General features: G+C 43.2%; 1 long non-coding RNA gene across 5 annotated transcripts in view; it reads left to right on the plus strand.

Annotated features, from left to right (window-relative positions):
* LOC126066792 (uncharacterized) overlaps window positions 1-22,025 on the plus strand; it is a 186,045-nt gene that overhangs the window by 18,965 nt on the left and 145,055 nt on the right. For 4 of the 5 annotated variants that reach the window (XR_007515256.1, XR_007515259.1, XR_007515258.1 and 1 more), the window contains exon 3: window positions 10,500-10,761. This is a non-coding gene — a long non-coding RNA (uncharacterized LOC126066792). Of the gene's footprint in view, window positions 1-10,499; window positions 10,772-22,025 lie in introns of all 5 variants that reach the window. The other variant, XR_007515257.1, reaches the window with a different exon arrangement.

Consider the following 22,025-nt stretch of genomic DNA (forward strand, 5'->3'; position numbering starts at 1 on the left):
CTAGCGACCCTACAGGACAGAGCAGAACCGCCCCATAGGGCTTCCACGGAGTGGCTGGTGGATTCAAACTGCTGATCTTTTTGGTTAGCAGCCAAGCTCTTGACCACTGTGCCGCCAGGGCTCCGATATATACAGAGGAGTGCACACGTTCTAAGTGTACAACTCAGTGAATTTTTTCAAGTGAAGACACCTGTGAAACCACCACCCAGGTCCCCAAATAGAACAACAGATCCCAGCAGTATCTTACTGTGGTTTTTAATTTTTATTTCTCTGATGACTACTGATGTTGAGCCATTCTTCCTATGTTTCCTTTTGGCCGTTTGAATATTGTCTTTATGAACTGCCTTTTCAAGAAGTTTGCCCTCTTTTTAAAACATGCTGCCTTTTTCTTAAGTATTCTGGATACAAGTCCTTTGTTGGGTGTATGTATTGCAAATTTCTTCTCCCACTCTGTGGTTTGCTTTCACTTTTCTTAATGGTGTCTTGATGGCAGAAGTTCTTAATGTTAATGAAATCTAATTCATCAATTGTTCCCTTTATGGTTTGTGCTTTTTGTGCCCTACTTTCAGAAGTCAATCCCTATCCTCAAGGACAGAAAGATGTTTTTCTCTGTTATCCTCTGGAAGTTTCAGTGTTTTGCCTTTCACATTTATGTCTAAAATACTTCTGGAATGTAGTTTTGTGGCTGGTATGAGATAGGGGTCAAGGTTCATTTTTATTTTCCATGGGGATGTCCAGTTGACCCAGCGCCATATTGAAAAGGCCATTCTTCCCAATGGGATCTTTTTTTTTTTTTAATTGCGATAAAAATACACATAAAAAAGCATATGCTAACTCTACAATTTAGAAACTGTTTCTAAACTCTACTCTGTTCCATTGGACTATTTGTGTATCTTTGTACTTTAATTGACAAAAGTTTGTGCTCATACCACACTGACTGCCATAGTTTTATTATAAGTTGTGTTTCATCTGGTAGTGTAACTGTAAGTCCTTCAACTCTGTCTTTCTTCTTCAAGATTATCTTGATTTTTCTTGGCCCTTTGCATTTCATGTAAAATATAGAATGACCTTGTCAATTTCCATAAAAATTGCTGAGATTTTGATTGGCATTGCAGTAAATCTATAGACCAAATTGGGGAGAATAAACATCAGATATGTGTGTGTGTGTGGATATATATATATGTATATGAATAAAAATATATTATTGAATCTTTCTGTCTAGGAATGTGACATATCCCTTCATTTACGTAAGTCTTCTATAATTTTCCTTAGTAATGTTTCGTGATTTTCTGTGTAGGAGTCTTGCACATCTTTTATTAAACTTATTTCTAGGTATTGGAATTTTTTTTTTATACTAATGCAAACAGCATCATTTTTAAAATTTCATTTTCCTCTTCCTGTCCTCATGTTAAGACTTTTGACAGGTACTTCGTCATCAACGATAAATTAAAAATCCATATCAGGACAATTTTTTAGTCTTGAATTTAGCATGTTCTTACAGTTTATATTTGCTTTTCAGTTACACGTAACAATACAGCTAGTATTTCATTCTTTTAAAAGTCCCGGTTTTAAATATTCCCTTTGGAGCAATCGGGTAGAGGGGCTCCAGAAGCCTATTTACTTGAGGAACCAAGGCTTTTCCTGGGAGGAACTCATCCCAAGGGAGCGGGAGCCAGGCCTGACCCACTCGACCCCGTAACAAAGCCCCAAGGAAGGAGGCTATGTGATGTCTGTCATTCATTTGTCTTTCAGCCTGGGTGCCCATGGACTCATGTCTCAGTCCTTTGGAGGATGGTGTGAGGAGGGAGGGCCGCAATTGAACATAAAGAACTATTTCTCTGGTTGTTTCAGAGAACACTGGGCGTAAGCTATGTGGTTTTGTTACCCTTTGACAGCATATTGCAAAAGGAGGACGTTGCCCCCTATGTTATAACAGAATTCTTGTAGCTTTGGTACCTTGTGGTTGTAGAACCCACGAGAGGCAGGACCAGTGCTGACAGGAGCAGTGGTAGTGGAAGTCACAGCTTTCATGTATTGAGTACTTGCTATGCAGTAGGCAGCATTCTAAACGCTTTGTAGATGTTTACTCATTTAATCATCACAATCACCCTAGGAGGTATTTGTTGCAGTTTCTAGGTGCCATTGAGTTGATTTCAACTCATGTTGACCTCAAGTGGAAAGTTAGATAATATTATCCAATTTTATAAGGGTGGAAACTCAGCCACAGAGAGGCTTAATAACTTGCCCAAGGTCATGCAGTTCATAAATGGCAAAGCCAGGATTTAAACCCAAGCTGGGGGCACCAGAGCCCATGCTCGTAACATTTTATGCTCTCAGGTGGCATCAGCAGATGTGGGCTAGAATCGAGGAAAAGAAATAAACTGGGATCCCTGCGTGGTGCCTGGCCAGACGGTCACCCGGACTGGCTAATTCAGCACCTGTGAGATATCCCTTGAGGACTGTCAGAAATATCTTGGGGTGGGAACATTGCTTTAGAAGGGCCCGGGTGCTAAATGAGCTGTTAAGGCCGAGACAAGTGAGGTAGTCATAATTTGATGTTGAGATGAGATTTACAGACTTAAAAAACATTGCGTTGATTTACTTTTTAATTTTACCACCTTAAATTTTCCTTGGAGTAAGTGGAAACATGACTTCTGTCCTTTCTCTGAGGTGACAGGCACATCTATATTTAGACCAAAAGTCATGCTTCTCTGAAGATGGATCGGTGTGTGCCTCCAAAAATGGCTGAGCATTGAAATAATAGCATGTGTGTCTACGAAAGGATAAGTCATCCACACTGTAGAGGTGATGTGCACATCAGAGGGACGTCTACACAAATTTACTTCTTAAGTAGATAAACTGACATTCGTACGAGGACCATAGAAAGCCACTTGGGCAAGTGTCCATGAGCTCACATAAGCAACAGTTAAAGATTCTGCCACGTCACTGACAAAATGGATTTAGGGCTTCACAGGCCTAAAGCATAAAAAAAAAAAAGCATAGGAACCATTAATTCTGATGAAGAATATCACAGTTTCTCCCACTGACACAAACCAGAAACTGGGGTTTTCTTTAACCGCACTCTTTCTCTCACTTTCCACATCTCATGTGTCACCTAGCTCTATTGATTCTACCCTTTTAGTAGTTTTCAAATCTGCCTTCTCTGTTCCAGCTCTGTTACCAGGAATCTTTGGATTCCTTACATCTTTTCACCTGGATCAGTGCAAAAGCCTCCTAAATGCTTTGTTTCTTTTCTCTAATTAGTTGCCTTCACGCTGAAGCTAAAATTATAAAGCATAGAACCATTCATGTCACTTCCCTACTTGAAACTATCTCAGTGGCACTCACTGCTTAGAGGATAAAATCTAATGTCTGGGGACTGGTCTGTGAGGCTCCTTAAGGCCTGACCACGCCTCTCCTTCGAGACCCATCTCCCTCATTCCCTCACCTGTGACACCTGCCATGCCAGCTCACCTGGGCCTCCAGGAACCCACAGTCTTCCTTCAGACTGTGTGCCTTTGCTGGGATGTTTCTCAAATACCTCCCCTTCCACCCCATTCCTTACCCTTGTCTGTTTGGCCAACTCTTAAGTTTACGTAGCGATTGTCCTCATACTCGTCTTGGGTAAAAGGCTTGGTCCCACACTTCTGCAAGCATTTCTCTCACCGTATTGTACCATGTAAATATCTGTCTTCCCCAGTAGACTGCGGGCCCTTGAAAGAGGATCTTACTCATCAGAGTATTCCCAGTGCACCATGGGTACTCCCTAGGTATTTGCAGAATGGATTCTTCCATCCACCCAACCATCCACCCATTCTTTCAACTGGTATTTACTGACCACTTGGCCATATGCAGGACACTGTTCTAGATGCTGGAAATACAGGAATGAGCAACACACAAAATCCTTATTTCGATGGAGCTTAGTGGTGCAAACAGTTAACACTCTTGGCTGCCAACTGAAAGGTTGGTGGTTCAGGTCCACCCAGAGGCACCTCGGAAGAAAGGCCTGGAGATCTATTTCCATAAAATCAGCCACTGAAAACCCTACGGAGCACAATTCTACTGTGATACACATGGGGTCGACAAGAGTTGTAAACTCAACGGCAGCTGTTTGTCGTTATTGTTTTATTCTAGTAAGAGGGGACAGATAATAAAGGAAGAAAGAAACAGGAAAAATAACAGGTGGTGCGAAGGGCTAGGCAGAGAATTAAAGTGCGGTCAAGTGACACAGAATGCCTGTGTAAAGATTTTCTATTGGAGTCAAGGAGGGCTTCTCTGAGGGGCACCCTTTAGGCTGAGATCCGACTGAGCTACCCTTTGAAGATCAGGGTAAAGAGGCAGAGGGAACAGACAATACAAAGGCCCTAGGGTAAGACGGAGCTGGCTTCTAGAAGAAACAGCCTGGCTACCTATAGCCAGAGCAGGAATGGTGCACAGTGAAGAAATGTCTCTAAGGGAGACAGAAACGAAGAGACAGATCATAGCTGGTTTTGGAGTTAAAGGTAATCATTCTTTAAAACACACTAGATACTCATTGGCAGCCACTAATAGCAAGATAAAAAAGGCCCCGTTGTTCACCTCTGATGCAGAAAAGCGCTTAGGAACGGAGATGCCAAATACCCTCCTCCCCATTTCACTTGGAGCCAAGCGATCTGAGTCAAGATGGCCCATGTGAAGACGCTGCCAAGTTAGCATTCACTTGGGTTTCTGTTCTTCCTGGGGCCTTTGGGTTTGCCCAGGCCACACGGTGAATATAACCACAAGAATGTGAGCACTTTTATCGGCTCGGAAATGTGTCTATTTTAACTTTAGAGTGGGAAAAGGCCCTCATTATTTTCCAGCTTAAATTTTTTTTTTTTTAATTCCCTTCCTGTGCCTCCTGAGGAAAAAAAGGTGCCGTATCTGAAACCGTGTGTGTGTTTGTGCAGGGTGAGCCACGTGCTCACGTCCAGTTATGGGCCATGGCCCGGGGTTATGTAACAAGAGTTTGTTCCCAGGACAGCTGGCTCACACAGGAGGCCACGATGTGGTAACTGCAAACCTCAGAGCAGCTGGGCCGAGCATGAACCTTTCTACTGAAAGACCCGAGAGTCGTGGCTCAGGGCAGCCTGTCGGTCAGCTTTGTTTCCTGACTCAAAATGAATGCTCCCTTGAAACCCTAGGCTTGAGCTCAAAAGACCCAAGAGAGGTATGTCTCGTAGAGACGCGCTCCCCGCTGCACTGCAGTCATGATGCGCTGGAGATAACACACTTTTTATTTTCCCCAGTGGGTGGGTTGGTAACCTAGAGGAGACCTGGCCTGATAAAAGTGTTCACATTCTTGTGGTTGTATTAACTGTGTGGCTTGGGCAAACCAAAGCTGTGCCTACACAACGTGATAGAGCCTGCTATGGCACAATGGTCTGTTTTTTTTCTTTCTTTTCCCTTCTTCTTTTAGTTAGGTTCTTGGTTATTCTTGTGGAAACTGGCCATCCAGAAAACATGTTCAACCATACGGTGTAGTAATTCAGGACTGAAAGGAATTTTGGACCTCTGAATTTTTCAGAGAAACCCTGGTGGCATAGTGGTTAAGTGCAACGGCTGCTAACCAAAAGGTTGGTGGTTCGAATCCACAGGCACTCCTTGGAAACTCTATGGGACAGTTTTACTCTGTCCTGTAGGATCACTATGAGTCAGAATCAACTTGACGGTAACGGGTTTTTGGTTTAGACTTTTCAGGAAGCCCTGGGAGTGCAGGGGTTATGAGCTCAGCTGCTAACCAAAAGGTCAGTGGTTTGAATCCACCAGCTACTCCTTGGAAACTTCAAGGGACAGTTCTGCTCTGTCATAGGGTAGCTATGAATTGAAATCAACTCAATGGCAGTGGGTTCGTTTTTTGTTTTTTTAAACTTTTCAGGGAGTCGCTGGGTGGTACAAATGGTTAGCATGCTCAGGTGCTAACCGAAAGGTCGGAGGTTCGAGTTTATCCAGAGGCACCTCAGAAGAAAAGCCTGGTGATCAAATTCCAAAAAATCAGCTATCGAAAACCCTGTGGTGTCCGCTGAAGTCTTTCTTAAATCACACAATTAGTAAAGAATGTCTACCTGGAGCCTTGTGCTCTCTTAAAGAATTATCTATATGTGATCAAATTGACAACAGCAACTCAAAAGGCTGGATGAGAAGCTTGGGGGCAGTGAGTTTATGTTAATGGTGGAGGAATAATTTGGAAAAGGGTACCGAGAATTGTTGTACAACCTGAAGAGAGTAATCAATGTTACTGAATTGTACACGTAGAAATCGTTGAATTGGTGTGTGTTTTGGTGTGTACATTGCAGCAAAAATAAAAAATAAAGTTAAAAGAAGAGAAAAGAAAGTCCTATGGGCACAATTCTGCTCTGACACATATCGGGTCACCATGAGTTAGAACTGACAACTGGTTTTAAAACTTTTCAGACAAGGTATCTGCGTCCCAGAAAGATGAGGGATACAGAGCGGTTTGGTGTCCGAGCTTGTATCCCCAGCCATACTGCCTGTAGTGGTTAAAGGGAGGTAGCAAAGTGGTGACCTACAAATGAACTAATGACTTTTTTATTTTAAACTAATTGTCCATATTTTGAAATTGGGAAATCACACATAGCAATCTAGATTTCTGGTTTCTTCTGAAAGACTGGGCTTACACTTCTGCAAGGCAAACTCTTGGTGTTAACAGTGGCTCCTGCCTATATATAGGTTAGGTGCTCTCTAGTTCTCCGTAGTCTCCACTACACCCTCTTGCCTTCCAGGTTGGTTGACTGCCAGTTGCTATTCATGGTCAAACTGGCACTGTTGTATTCCTGATAATAGTAGAATGAAGAGGAAAGCAAATGATTTCTTACAGCCAAGAAGTGGTCTGTACTTCAAGAAGAATGGATATTTAAAAAGTAAAGTGTTTTAGGGCCAAAAAGCCTATAGCTCAAGATGATATGAAACAAAGCTGTTTGGCACCTGTAGGCGCTGAAGTTGTCAACACTTGTGCTGAGCTATAACACCACAATCAGAAGAACTTTGCATACAAGCTTTCCCAAGTTTTGAAAAGAGATTTTCCTAGCATGGAGAGTGTCTTAGTGTCTTAGCACTGCTGTAACAGAAATACCACAAACGGATGGCTTTAGGGAACGGATATTTATTTTCTCACAGTTTAGGGGGCTGGAAGCCTGAATTCAGGGCACCAGCTGTAGGGGAAAGCTCTCTCTGTGTTGGCTCTGGGGAAAGTTCCTTATCACAGCTTCTTCAGTCCCATTGTTCCTTGGTTCCCAGTGATCTCCAGCTCTATCTTCCCTCTGGTTGTGCTCACTCCTTTATCTGATCTCCTCTTTTTATAACTCAGAAGTGATTCTGTTTAGAACACACTCTAGATTTATATGGTTTTATTAACATAACAAAGAAAACCCTATTCCCAGATGGGACTACTATAACCCCAAAACCAAACCCAGTGCCATCGAGTCGATTCCAACTCATAGCGACCCTATAGGACAGAGTAGAACTGCCCCATAGAGTTTCCAAGGAGCGCCTGGCGGATTCGAACTGCTGACGCTTTGGTTAGCAGCTGTAGCACTTACCCACTATGCCACCAGGGTTTCCACCCCCTCATAGCAGAGCTTAAAAGTGAGATCAGTTTATTTTGATACTGAGTCAAGTTCTCCAGAAGACTGTGCGTTCAGAATCTCTTCGTCATTGACTTTCAGACAGTATTGTCTTGAACTGTTCTAGTATGATCTGGTAATCACCGACCTACTGGAGAAGTCAGAACTGAAGGTTCCTCGGACATCTGCTGATAGAATAGTGACATTGCTTAAGGGGAATGCATTTTATTATTCTGAGAAATAGAATATAAACAAGGAACACCCCACACATACCCTTTACCTCTCCAGTGTTCTGAGTAGTACCTTTGCGTATCCACTTGTGAATTTTTTTTTTTTCTGATTTCTGCTTCTAGCTATCCTTCAACTCTACCAGCTCATATTCTTTTGCAAAGCCAGGAGGCTCTGTAAAGGTTAAAAATAATTCAGCTACATGGTGTCAAACATAATTAAAATGTCAGGAGCCATCCAGAGAGCAGGAGAACCAGTTCTCTCTTGTTTCTATTGGTGTAGTCTGTTTACTTTTCTGCTGCTTCTCACTGAGGCTTGTTCCGAGGCCTGGAGTTCTGACAAGCACAGGTATTTGTCACTGCCTCCGAAGCTGCTGCGCTTCAGGTGAGGAAGGCTTCCCTCATGGGAGGGTTAATTATGGTCAGTGACCTGCCCGAGTTTCTAGCTTGGCCTCACTCTGAGAACAAACTCCCGTCTGATTCAGGAGGCCTTCTATTTTTGTGTATCCACATCAACAGCTTCCTTACTTGCTTTACAAAAGGGAAGCAGCCTTTAGTACCAGTGAAGAGACTTTGGAGATTTTGAACCAGGCCCTTGGAGTCCCCGGGGAGTGCAAACGGTCAAGTACTTGGCTGCTAACTGAAAGGTTGGTGGTTCGAGTCCACGCAGAGGCACCTCGGAAGAAAGTCCTGGCCATCTACTTAGGAAAAATCAGAAAAATCAGCCACTGAATAGGGCCTTCACCTGGCTGAATGTCTGGAGGGGGACCCTATTGTGGAAGGAGGATTCAGTCGAGGGAGGAGCCCTTGTCATTAGAATACCATACACATGGCAAAACCAAACATAACCGCCCACCTCCTCTCTGACTCACCGACCCAAAGCATGATTAAACTGAAGCGGGCAGGGAAGCAGGTACGTGATTCAGTTCGGGGAGAGGACTCAGCCTGAATCCCTCCCCTCCTACCCCTACTCTGCCACTGATTGCTCCTTTCCCAGAGGACCAAGAAGCCCCCGGGACCTCCAGGTACAAGTTGGCCAGCAAAGTTTGGACTTGTAAAACCCTTGTATTTGAATAGCCCAATGAAGTAGAAGTTGTGATTGATAGCAAGACGTCCTGGGGGTTTGGGATGCTCTGTGACGCATCAGGAATAAAGTGGATCCATGATTACCCAGGAGTCACCAACAGTGACATCAACTCCCAGAGGGGAGGCCCATCGCTGACCTCACCTAGATAAGTCCAGAGCAGATTAGGGTGGTGCTGGCTGGCTGACCCTCCTCAGGGACAGCATTCCCGATGAAATGCTAAGGGGTAGGTGGTTAGTATTAGGAGAGATTCTCCCTGTTCCATCCCTCCTACAGTATCTGACAGGATAATGCGGGGGGCGGGGGGGGGGAACAAAGCCCTCAATTGCTAACCTGGAAAAAAAGCAAACCTCAGTTGCCGTACCTGTGTTGGCAACATCAAAGCAACAAGTTATTATACCAGGCATGGTCATTTAATATAGATCCGGATATAAACATTGTTTTATCCCTTTCTATTTTTAAATGAAGCATTTGGCATGTGCAGCCTGTAGCTCACCATGAAACATCAAACAATGCATGGTCTCATTTGAATATGAATACTGCCTATGTTTTAATAACAACTGCCATTTTTATTATGTGCACGGCACCACGGGTGCATCATTTTTAATTATGTATATAGCATTTAAGGTGTATAGTGACTGCAGTAATTACTGTTGCTTCATGTGACCTATATAGGATGTGCTAGTTTAGTAGATGAGGTCATTCAGCTCATATAAAAAGGTTGCTTTCATTTGCCCATCGGAATTCACGGAAATCACAAGTCTCAAGTAGGATTTAAATATCAGTAACATTGTAAAGGAGCCCTGGTAGTGCAGTGGTTAACACTTGGCTGCTCCTCAAAAGGTTGGTGTTTCGAACCCATCAGGCACTCTGGGAGAAAGATGTCGCAGTCTTCTGTAAAGATTACAGCCTTGAAAACCCTATGGGGCAGTTCTCCTCTGTCCTATAGGGTCGCAATGAGTTGGAATCAACTCAGTGGCAATGGGTTTGGTTTGGTTGGTTTTAATATTGTCCATGAAATGTTGAACTCTTTACTTCCTCCTCTCTCCTCATGGCACCTACCACCCCCTTCCACAAGCTTGGCGTGGTTATACATTTTAAAGTTCCATCCTGGAAAAGCCCCAGTACGTAGTCGGTCTAAGAGCCCCTGGGTGGTAAAAACAGTTAACGTGCTTGGCTGCTAACTGAAAGGTTGGAGATTCAAGTCCACCCAGAGGCACCTTGAAAGAAAGCCTTGATGATCTGCTTCTGAAAACTCAGCCATTGTAAACCCTATAGAGCACAGTTCTACTCTGACACACACACAGTCGCCATGAGCTGGAGTTGCCCTGGCGGCAACCTGTTTGGTTTTTGTTTTTATAGTGGGTCTGGAGCTCTTCCCTTGCCCTGCGGCCCAGAAATGAGATTGGGGCCCAGGGACCAGCCTAGACAAGTGCCAGCTGGGACGTGTTGTAAGGATTTCTCTCTCTCTGACACTCCAGCTGTGCCCTCCCAGGGAAGAGGTTTGGTCATTCTGTAGCCACGGCTGTTGTCCTCTCCTCGCACAAGGCTGTGTTGTAAATACTCCAATGTCCTCTCTTCTGCCAGGACGGTGTTGGTGAGCCGGTATGGATGAAGCCTGCCGCCTGGAGCCGTCCACTGCACATCTGACCCCCTGGCAGCTGGGTGTGGGGTGCCAGTGGGCGGAGCCGCAAGGCCACCTGCGCTCGGGCCCCACTCTGCCGGTGGAGGCCGAGCGGAGAACTACCTGGGACAACAGCCTGGAAGTGGTGCGGGGAGGCGTCTCACCCCTGCTCTCAAGCGTGGAGGGCGAATGCTTTCTAGGTCAGAAGCTCCGGACAACAGCCAGGTCAGCCCTGGTGAGGAATATATACATATGTGAGAGTCGAATGGAAAGTGAATATTAGGCGTATATACATATATGAGAGTCGAATGGAAAGTGAATATTAGGCGGTAATGTTAAAGGTTAAATAGGAAGGCCTCCTGTTTTCCCATTTAAAACAAGAATGGGGATAGCTCTTGTGTTCGCCCTTCCCGACGGAGGAGAGACGGTCTGACTCAACAAGTAGCCACATAGCTGTAGGAGGGCAGACTCTGCCCAGCCATTTTTACATTTTACGTGTACAATTTAACAAAACCTCTCTAAAGATCAAAGGGTACCCAACTGAATGGGAATCTATGCTATAAGAATTTAATCGTTTTTTTTTTTTCCTCCAGCTCCCCTTATTTCCTCCCCCAAACGCTAAGCAGATGAAATATAGGGCCAGAGGGCCAAACCTGTTTAGGGAGGAATCTGGCCATCTCATTTCCACCCAGCACTTCTCCCTTCTTGTAACTTTCCAGTCGTAACTTGGGGAATCCGATTGGTAACTCTGACACCTGGTGGTCATTTTAAATAGTGCACCCTGGAAAGATGGACCGTCCACTTAAAATTTTTGTTTTTTAGTTTTTAAGCGCTAGGGCTGCTGACCAAAATGCCGGCAGTTCAAATCCACCAGGTTCTCCTTGTAAACTTTATGGAGGAGTTCTGCTCTGTCCTGTAGAGTGGCTATGATTCGGAATCGATTGGAGGGCAACGGGTTTGGCGGCTCGTGGTTAAGAGCTTGGCTGCTAACCAAAAGGTCAGCAGTTCAATTCACCAGCCACTCTTTGGAAACCCCATGGAGCAGTTGTACTCTGGTTTATAGGGTCGCTATTAGTTGGAATTGACTCGACTGCAATGGGTTTGTGTTTTTTTTGCTTTTAGTTTTCCTAGTCCAATTTCAATATAAATAAGGTGTATTTTATAAATTAATAATAATTATTAATTATGTATGCATGAAATGCTTGCAAATGCGTTCAACAGGACACACTTGAAGAGATTATTTCTGGAAAGATATACCAGAAACTATGTATGAGTCGGAATTAATTCAATGTCATACAGCAAGGACAACAGCAGGGAGTATAACTAGGTGTCGGGGGGAGTAGGGGCTTGTTTATACCCTTTAGTTCTCTCTGCAAATATTTTAAACAAAAAGAATGTAGTACTTGAATAATTATAGCTGAAGCACCCCACTTGGGCAGGAGGCCCAGCAGTCCAGGACACCCCCCTCCAGGGCCCCTACCCTCTCCTGGTTTTGTGTCCAGGTTCCTCTAGTGCTGTTGAACGTTTTGAGGGAGTGGCATGCAGCTGGACTAACTTTGTCCTTGTTCGCTGACTGGGGAGGAGCCCAGCTGCTGAGTAGAAGCCAGTCTTGGGGCGCCCTGTGTCCAGAGTGTGGAAACTGGGAACAGTTCCCGGCTCCCTTTGTGGTCACAAGGCTAAGGCAGTGCACCACTGTCAGTATTGACTCTGCAGGGGTGGGTGCCCACTTCCAAGGTTATGCTCAATGGAGGGACTCCAAATGGAGGGGCTACAGCTCGTTCAATCCCTGATGCCTCACAGGTGCGAGGCCATCAGAAGTCCAGTTCTGCAGGCGTGGTGAGCCCACTCACAGGGTTCCAAGCAGATGGTAGCTGGGTTCTAACATCAGAGAGCCAGGCTGGGGGTGGGTGTGGCCTGTGGTTGGTTGGCAGGAGAACCAGCTTTGAAGGAACCAACAACCACTCTTTGACTACCGTCTCTGTGCCTCTCTCTGGCTGATCACCAACGTTTCATTCCTGTATTGAAGAGACCTCCTACTGCTTTCCCACTGCTCCCTCTAAGATAACATACTCACTTTTAAAAATTCGTTGAGATGTTACCACTTTCAAGTATCTGCTCAGGGACAGCAAAACCTCCTCTGGCTCGATCCCACCCACGTACCCAATTCGACACTGGTAGCCCAGAAACACTGGACAGCTGAGTGTCTTCAGGGGAAGAGGCATGGTATCCAGGGGCAGAGTGTCAGGGGAGTCTCCAGAGTGCTGAGTTTGGTCCACACAGGTGGGAGGAGAGGTCCCACCTGTACCTGTAATGTAGTCCTGGAAGGTTGGAACCAAAACATGCTGTCCCAGCAGCTCTTCAGGGAAAGGAAAATCTCAGCAGCATGCACAAAAATGTGGTTTTCATACCCGGAGACCATGTCCGTTATCAGCTCCTTCAGGGAGCACCCATGAGGGTGCAAAACAGCCCAAGTGCTCCCCCAGGGTTGGTTCCAGTGTCCACCACCTCTTCGACTCCAAACAACCATTCACCTGACCTGCTGGTGACCCACCTCTCTCCCTTCTGTGTCCATCTAGCTGCCATTGAGTGGATTCTGACTCATGGGGACCTCGTGTGTGTCAGAATAGAACTGTGCTCCGTAGGGTTTTCAGTGGCTGATTTTTTTTGGCACTCAATCCGCAGGACTTTCTCCCAAGGTGCCTTGTGGTGAACTTGGACCTCCAACCTTTTGGTTAACAACTGAGTGTTTGCATTACCCAGGGGCTACCTGCTCTGCATAGATCAAGAGGCAGTCATTCGGACAGAACAAGGGGATACTGATTTGTTTAAAGTCAGGGAAGGTATGCGTCAGGGTTGTATTCTTTCACCATACCTATTTAATCTGTATGCTGAACAAATAATCTGAGAAGCTGGACTATATGAAAAAGAATGGGGCATCAGGATTGGAGGAAGATGCATTAACAACCTGCGTTATGCAGGTGACACAACCTTGCTTGCTGAAAGTGAAAAGGACTTGAAGCAGTTACTAATGAAGATTAAAGACCACAACCTTCAGTATGGATTACACCTCAACATGAAGAAAACAAAAACCCTCACAACTGGACCAATGAGGAAGGTCATGATAAACGGAGAAAAGATTGAAGTTGTCAAGGATTTCATTTTACTTGGATCTACAATCAACAGCCATGGAAGCAGCAGTCAAGAAATCAAAAGACGCATTGCATTGGGTAAATCTGCTGCAAAGGACCTCTTCAGAGTGTTGAAGAGGAAAGATGTCACCCTGAAGACTAAGGTGCGCCTGACCCAAGCCATGGTATTTTCAATCACATCATATACATGTGAAAGCTGGACAATGAATAAGGAAGACCGAAGAAGAGTTGATGCCTTTGAATTGTGGTGTTGGCGAAGAATATTGAATATACCATGGACTTCCAAAAGAATGAACAAATCTGTCTCGGAAGAAGTGCAACCAGAATGCTCCTTAGAGGCAAGGATGGTGAGACTGCGTCTTACATACTTTGGACATGTTGTCAGGAGGAATGAGTCCCTGGAGAAGGACATCATGCTTGGCAGAGTACAAGGTCAGCGGAAAAGAGGAAGACCCTCAACGAGGTGGATTAACACAGTGGCTGCAACAATGAACTCAAGCATAACAACGACTGTAAAGATGGTGCAGGACCGGGCAGTGTTTCATTCTGTTGTGTGTAGGGTTGCTATGAGCTGGAACTGACTCGACGGCACCTAACCACCACCACTAACCACCTGCTCTGCATAGCACTGCTTTTTGTCTTCCAGGACATTCAGGGTGCCTCCCTTTGCCTTTCTCTCTTCCTTCCTCCTATTGCTCAGAGCAGAGAGCTCCAGCAGACACCATGTGGCCTTGAGGATGGAAGCCACATGGTAGAGGAGACAGAAGAAGGTTGAGATCCTGATGACTTCGTGGAGCTGCCAAAACAATTCCTGACTGCTTGTATCAGGTCTTCCATAAAAGTGAGAACGAACCCTCGTATGTAAATGACTGGATTTTCTATTATACACAGCCATACCTACTTTGACAGATCCAGTGACTCTCAGTGATATCCAGGTGTTTTCCTGTCCTCGTGAATACTATGGCATGAAAAAATCCACTGCCGTCAAGTCGATTCCAACTCATAGCGACCCTGTAGGACAGAGTAGAACTGCCCCCATAGAATTTTCAAGGAGCTCCTGGTAGATTTGAACTGACAACCTCTTGGTTAACAGCTGCAGCAGTTAACCACTACGCCACCAGTGTTTCCTGTACTATGGCATAGGGAGGAATATCTCTTAATAAAGAACAGAAAAACAACACAACTTGAATCTCTGGTGGGGTATACCTTTTGGTAGGACCCCATGCACACAATAAAATAGATCTGTTTGTGCTGTTTTTCTTCTTCTTTTTGGTGTTGTTAGTTGACATTGAGTTGATTCTGACTCATGGTGACCCCATGTGCGCAGAGCAGAACTGTCCATGGTGTTTTCAAGGCTGTGACCTTTTGAAAGCAGATCACCAGGGCTATTTTCTTAGGCACCTCTGGGTGGGTTTGAACCATCAGTCTTTCAACTGGTAGTCAAGTGCTTAACCATTTGCACCAGCCAGGGACTCCTATCTTTCTTCATTGAGTTATTGAATTTGAAGGCTTTCCCAGGTTAGGAGTGAGATGAAGGTAGAGTTTCCTAAGCACGCCCTAGTGTTTCTCAGTTTCTGTTTAAATATGATGGGTGAGGGTGAAGAGGGGCAACAGGATTTCAGAGGGGAGAGAAAGGCTGCTCTGATTGCCATTTTAACATGCATATTTGGAGCTTGTGCAAAACCCTGGTCATGAGCTTAGAAAAAATGTGGCCCTGGCAGGGGCAGGAGTCGGGCCTAGAAAGGGGGTTGTCAGAGTCATGTGATGTAGATCTTTCCCTTTTTTCCCTCAACATCCTTTTTTTTTAATTTTTATTGTGCTTTAAGTGAAAATTTACAAATCAAGTCAAACTCTCATACAAAAATCTATAAACACCTTGCTATACTCCTCATTGCTCTTACCCTAATGAGACAGCATACTCCTTCCCTCCACTTTCTCTTTTCGTGTTCATTCGGCCAGCTTCTGACCCCCTCTACCCTCTCATCTCCACTTCAGACAGGAGATGCCAACATAGTCGTCTCGTGTGTCTACTTGATCCAAGAAGCTCATTCTTCCCCAGCATCATTTTCTATCCCATACCAAAAAAAACAAACCAAACCCAGTGCCGTCGAGTCAATTCTGACTCATAATGACCCTATAGTCCAGTCCAATCCCTGTTGGAAGAGTTGGCTTTGGGAATGGTTCCCATCTTGAGCTAACAGAAGGTCTGGGGACTACAACCTCCGGGGTCCTTCTAGTCTCAGTCAGACCATTAAGTCTGGTCTTTTTATGAGAATTTACGCATCCCACTGCTCTTCTGCTCCCTCAGGGGTTCTCTGTTGTGTTCCCTCTCAGGGCAGTCATCGGTTGTAGCAGGGCACCATCTCGTTCTTTCTGGTCTCAGGCTAATGTACTCTCTGCTTTACGTGGCCCTTTCTGCCTCTTGGGCTCATAATTACCTTGTGTCTTTGGTGTTCTTCATTCTCCTTTGCTCCTGGTGGGTTGAGACCAATTCACGCATTTTAGATGGCTGCTTGCTAGCATTTCAGACCCTGGACGCCACTCTCCAAAGTGGGATGCAGGATGTTTTCTTAATAGATTTTATTATGCCAATTGCCTTAGATGTCCCCTGAAACCATGGTCCCCAAACCCCTGCCCCTGCTACGCTGGCCTTTGAAGTGTTCAGTTTTTTCAGGAAACTTCTTTGCTTTTGGTTTAGTCCAGTTGTGCTGACCCCTGCAGACTTTTCTTGGTTTTTGAATAATCTCTCTATTTTTTTTTTACAAAGGTGGGAGAGGCATGCCTTGAAATTGACAGATTTGTAGGTATAAGCAGCCAACCCCACACAGGCTTTTCAGACAGAAGGAAGCAGACAGACAGGAAGCAGGAGGAAACAGAAGAAAAGACAAGAGAGAAGAGAGAAGCAGCAGAGAGAAAGGAGGCAAGGAACCTCCTAAAAGAGCTATAACATGGGCCAAGGGCTGTAACACTGAAGACAGGGACAGGCCCAGAAGGGACCATGTGTGGGGACAGATTAATACTTGTGCTTACTTACTAATCTGTAGCGCAAGATCATACATGGGTTTTACCACATCTTTGATGTGGTGAAAAACAGATTGTGCACTACAGATTAGTAAGTAAGCACAAGAAAGCCCGTGCTTACTTTACTTACCGGGTAATCCATTCCTGGATGTGGCGGAGTCAGTGGTGACAAATGGTAGGGCCAAGAGGAGCCTGTTTTGTCAGGACTGAGAGGAGGCCTTCATGGCCGAGAGGAGCTGAGAGCTGTCCTGCACCGAAGAAGGAAGACTTTGCTTACATGCTTCCTGACCCTGATCCTGAGTTGTAGCCTGTTACTTCCTTAACTAAACCACTTCACTGTAAGTATGGTCTGTGAGTTCTGCGTGGCCATTGCAAGGGATTATCAAACCTAGCAGAGAAGTAGAGGGTGTTGTGGGAGGAATGGCTGGTGTCAGAACTGGTAAAAAGGTTGGAAAGTGGAGGTATGTCTGACCTACACCTCATAGGGATCAGCTTTGGGCTGCTGCTGCTGATCTTGATTTGTATTATCCTCCCTGAAATTAGACGGGTTCTTGCACTACTATTACTACTATTATTACCACTATCAGCATTTTACAAGTATACAGGGCTTTGGTGTATTTTGTCATATTTATTCCTGATGTTTTGTATTTTTTGATGATATTATAAATGGTATTTAAAATTTTTTTCGATTTCTTATTATTTGTCACTAGTGTGTAGAAGTACAATTGATTTCACATTGGTCTTGTATCCTGCAAAGTTGCTAAACTCACTTATAAGCTCTTGTAGCTTTTTTTTTTTTCTTTGAGATTCCATCAGATTTTCTACATATTGTCTGTGAGTAAAGATAAATTTTGTTTTCTTTCCAATTTGGCTGACTTTCATTTCTTTTTCTTGCCTGATTGCATTGACTAGAACCTCTAGTACATGTTGAAGAGAAGTAATGAGAGTAGTCATCCATGTCTTGTTCCTGATTGTAGGGGAAAAGTATTCAGCTTTTTACCATTAAGTATGTTGTTAGCAGTAGGTTTTTCATAGATGCTGTTTATCAGGTTGAGGACATTCTCTTGTGTTCCTAGTTTGTTGAGTGTTTTTTTTTTTTTTTTTTTTGCCCCCAATCATGAAAGGGTTTTGGATTCTGTCAAATTCTTTTTCTGAATCTGTTGAGATAGTGACATGGTTTTTGTTTTAGTTTGTTAATGTGGGAATTTACATTGATTAATTTTCAAATGTTAAACCAACCTTGCATTCTTGGGGCAAACTCTACTTGTCATAAGTATTATCCTCTTAATAATTGTTGCATTCAATTTGCTTAGAATTTTTACATCTAGTTTCATGATTAGTATTGGTCTGTAGTTTCTTTTCTTGTAATGTCTTTGGTTTTGGTATCAGAGTAGTCCTGGCCTCATAGAATGAGTTGGGAACTGTTTCCTCCTCTTCAATTTTCTGAAAGACTTTGTGTAGAATTGGTATTATTTTTTCCTTAAAAGTTTGATAGAATTCACCAGTAAAGCCCTCTGGATTAGGGATTTTCTTTGTAGGGCGGTTTTAAACCACAGATTTAATGTTTTTAATAGATATAGGTCTATTTAAGCTATTTATTTTTTCTTGAATTAGCTTTGGTAGTTCGTGTCTTTCAAAGAATTGTCCATTCAACTAAGTTGTCAAATTTACGGGCATAAAGTTGTTCATAATATTCCCTGATTCTCCGTTTAATGTCTGCACAGTCTGTTGGGATTTCACCTCTCTCATTCCTGATATTGGCAATTTGTATCCTCACTCTTTTTTTGCCTGATCAATCTGGCTGGAGGCTTATCAACTATATTGATGTTCTCAAAGGACCACCTTTTGGTTTAATTGATTTTCTGTTTTCTAGTCCACTGATTTCCTCTTTAATCTTTATTGTTCCCTATGTTTTACTTACTTTGGTTTCATTTGCTCTTTTTCTTTTTTCTAATTTCTTGAGGTGGAAGCTGAGGTCATTGATTTAAGACCTTTCTTCTTTTCCGATATAGGCAGTTAGTGTTATAAATTCACCTCAAAGTACTGCCTTAGCAGCATCCCACAAATTCTGATAAGTTGTGTTTTCATTTTCATTTAGTTAAAATACTTTCTAATCTCTCTTTTGATTTTTTCTTTGACCCATGGGTTATTTGGTGGTGTTGTTAGGTGCCATTGAGTCAGTTCCAACTCATAGCGACCCTATGTACAATAGAATGAAACACTGCCCCGTCCTGGGCCATTCTCACACTTGTTCCTTATGCTTGAGCTCATTATTGCAGCCACTGTGTCAGTTTATCTCGTTGAGGGTCTTCCTCTTTTTCACTGACCCTTTTTTTGGCTACTTTACCAAGCATGATGTCCTTCTCCAGGAACTGGTCCCTCCTGATAACATGTCCAAAGTAGGTGAGATGAAGTCTCGCCATCCTTTCTTCTAAAGAACATTCTGGGTGTACTTCTTCCAAGACATTGTCCGTTCTTCTGGCAGTCTGTGGTATATTCAATATTCTTCGCCAACAATGTAATTCAAAGGCATCAAATCTTCTTTGGTCTTTCTTAATCATTGTCTGGCTTTTGCATGTATATGAGGTGATTGAAACCAACATGGCTTAGGTCGTGTGCACCTTAGTCCTTAAAGTGACACCTTTTGGGTTATTTAGAAATGTGTTATTTAATTTCCAAGTATTTGGGGGATTTTCCAGATACCTTTGTTATTGATATCTAATTCCATTGGGGTCATAGAACATATTTTATATGAGTCAAATCCTTTAAAATTTATTGAGATATACTTTATGGTCCAGAATACGATCTATTCTGGTAATTCTGGCTAATGAGAACATCTTGGTAAATGTTCCATGCGCGCTTGAAAAAAAGAATATTCTGCTGCTGTTGGGTGTAGTGATTATTGTTATGGTTAGGTTTAACTTGTTCTCATTTGTTGGATTATTAGCTATAGCTCTTTGTTTTGTAATTTTAAGTAGTTACTTTAGGGCTTATAGTATAATCTTTGACTTATCACATTCTGTCTTCAAACTATATTATACCACTCCACATACAGCATAAGAACCTTGAACCTTACAATAGTATACCTCCATTTCTTTACTCTTGGCTTTTATGTTATTGATGTCATAGATTTTACTTATACATTTATTATTAACCTCACTCTCTCTATTTTTTTTTTTAAGCAATTTTCTTTAAAAAAAAAACTTTTTATTTTGGAATAATTATAGACTCAGAGGAAGTTGCAAAAAAAACATTCGGGGAGGTCCTCTGTCCCCTCTACTCTGCCTCCCTCAGTGTTAGTATCTTGCCTAACTATAGTACAATATCAAAACTAGGAAATTGGCATTGGTACAATCCACAGAGTTTGTTCAGATTTCACCAGTTATATGTGTGCTCATTTGTGTGTGTGTGTGTGTGCATTGTTGTTGTTAGTTGCTGTCCAATTGGTCCCGACTCAAGGTAACCTCATGTATGCAGAGTAGAACTGCTCCATAGGATTTTCAAGGCTGTGACTTTTTGGAAGCAGAACATCAGGCCTGTCTTTCGAAGTGCCTCTTGGTGGGTTTGAACTGCTAACTTTTTGGCTGTTGGTCCAGCGCTTACCATTTGTGCCACTCAGGGACCCCTGTGTGTGCATAGTTCTATAGAATTTTATCATATGTGTAGCTTCATGTAACTACTATCACAATCAAAATACAGAACCCTTCCACCACCACAAGGCTTCCTTGTGCCTTTGTAGCCACACCCACTCCATGTCCCCACAACCCATAATCCCTGGCAACCACTAACCTGTTCTCCATCCTTATACTTCTGTAATTTGAAGAATGTTATGTAAGTGGGATCATTTATATAGTATCATACAGTTTGTAGCTTTTTGAGATTGGCTTTAAAAAAAAATCGGCATTAATTCCCTGAGGCCCATCCAAGTTGTTGCACATTCAATGGTTTGTCCCTTTTTATTGCTGAGTAGTATTCCACAGTGTTATGGGTTAAATTGTGTTTCCCCCCAAAATGTGTGTCAACTTGGCTAGGCCATGACTTCCAGTATTATGTGGTTTGTCCTCCGTTTTGTGATCTGTTATAATTTTCCTATGTGTTGTAAATCCTAACTTCTATGAAGTTAATGAGGCAGGATTAGAGGCAGTTATGTTAATGAGGCAGGACTCAATCTACAGAATTAGGTTGTATCTTCAACCATTCTCTTTTGAGATAGAAAAGAGAGAGTCAAGCAAAGAGGAGAGGGATCTCCTACCACCAAGAACAACGAGCTGGGAGTGGAGAGTGTCCTTTGGACCTGAAGTCCCTGTGCTGAGAAACTCCTGGATTAGGGGAAGATTGATGACAAGGACCTTCCCCCAGAGCCGAAAGAGTGAGAGAAAGCTTCCCCCTGGAGCTGGTGCCTTAAATTTGACCTTCTAGCTTCCTAAACTGTGAGAGAATAAACTTCTGTTAGTTAAAGGCATCCACCTGTGGTATTTCTGATATCTGGATAACTAAGACACAGTTTGTTTAACCATTTACCCGTTGAAGGACATTGGCGTTGTTTCTAATTTTGGGGTATTACAAATAACGTTCTGATGAACATTCAAGTAAAGATTTTTGAGTGAGTATAGGTTTTCATTTGTCTGGGGTAAATGCCCATGGGTACAATTGCTTGGTTGTAGGGCAAGTGCATTTCCAGTTATAGAAGAACTGAAATTTTACATTCTTACCAGAGGGTCAGCAAAAAAGAGGAAGGCCCTCAATGAGATGAATTGACACAGTGGCTATAGCAATGAGCTCAAACGTAGCAATGAGTGTGAGGATTGTGAGGGCGGTACAGGATGGGGCAGTGTTTGGTTCTGTTGTACATAGGGTCACTATGAGTTGGAACCAACTTAACGGCACCTAACGACAGCACCACCAGCAGTGTACGGGTGAGTTATCCAGTTTTTCCGCATCCTCTCCAGCATTTGCTGTTATTGCTACTTTTTATTTTAGTTATTCTGATAAATGTGTAGTGATATCTCATTGTAGTTTTACCGTGCGTTTCCCTAATGGCCAATAGTGTTGGGCATCTTTTCATCTGCTTATTTGTTACCCATATACCTGTTCTGTGAAATGTCTGTTCATGCCTTTGCCCATTTTTTAACTGGATTGTTTTCTATCCTATTGAGATTTTTTTTTAATTAATTTTTATTGTGGTAAAAATATATATAACAGAACATTTACCAATTCAACAATTTTTACATGTATAATTAAGTGATTACATTCATTATGCTGTTCAACTCTTACCACTGCTATTCTTTTCCCAATCATTTCACCACTGTTAACAGAAAC

Source organism: Elephas maximus, chromosome 24 (assembly GCF_024166365.1).
Source record: "Elephas maximus indicus isolate mEleMax1 chromosome 24, mEleMax1 primary haplotype, whole genome shotgun sequence".
Classification (NCBI taxonomy): domain Eukaryota; kingdom Metazoa; phylum Chordata; class Mammalia; order Proboscidea; family Elephantidae; genus Elephas; species Elephas maximus.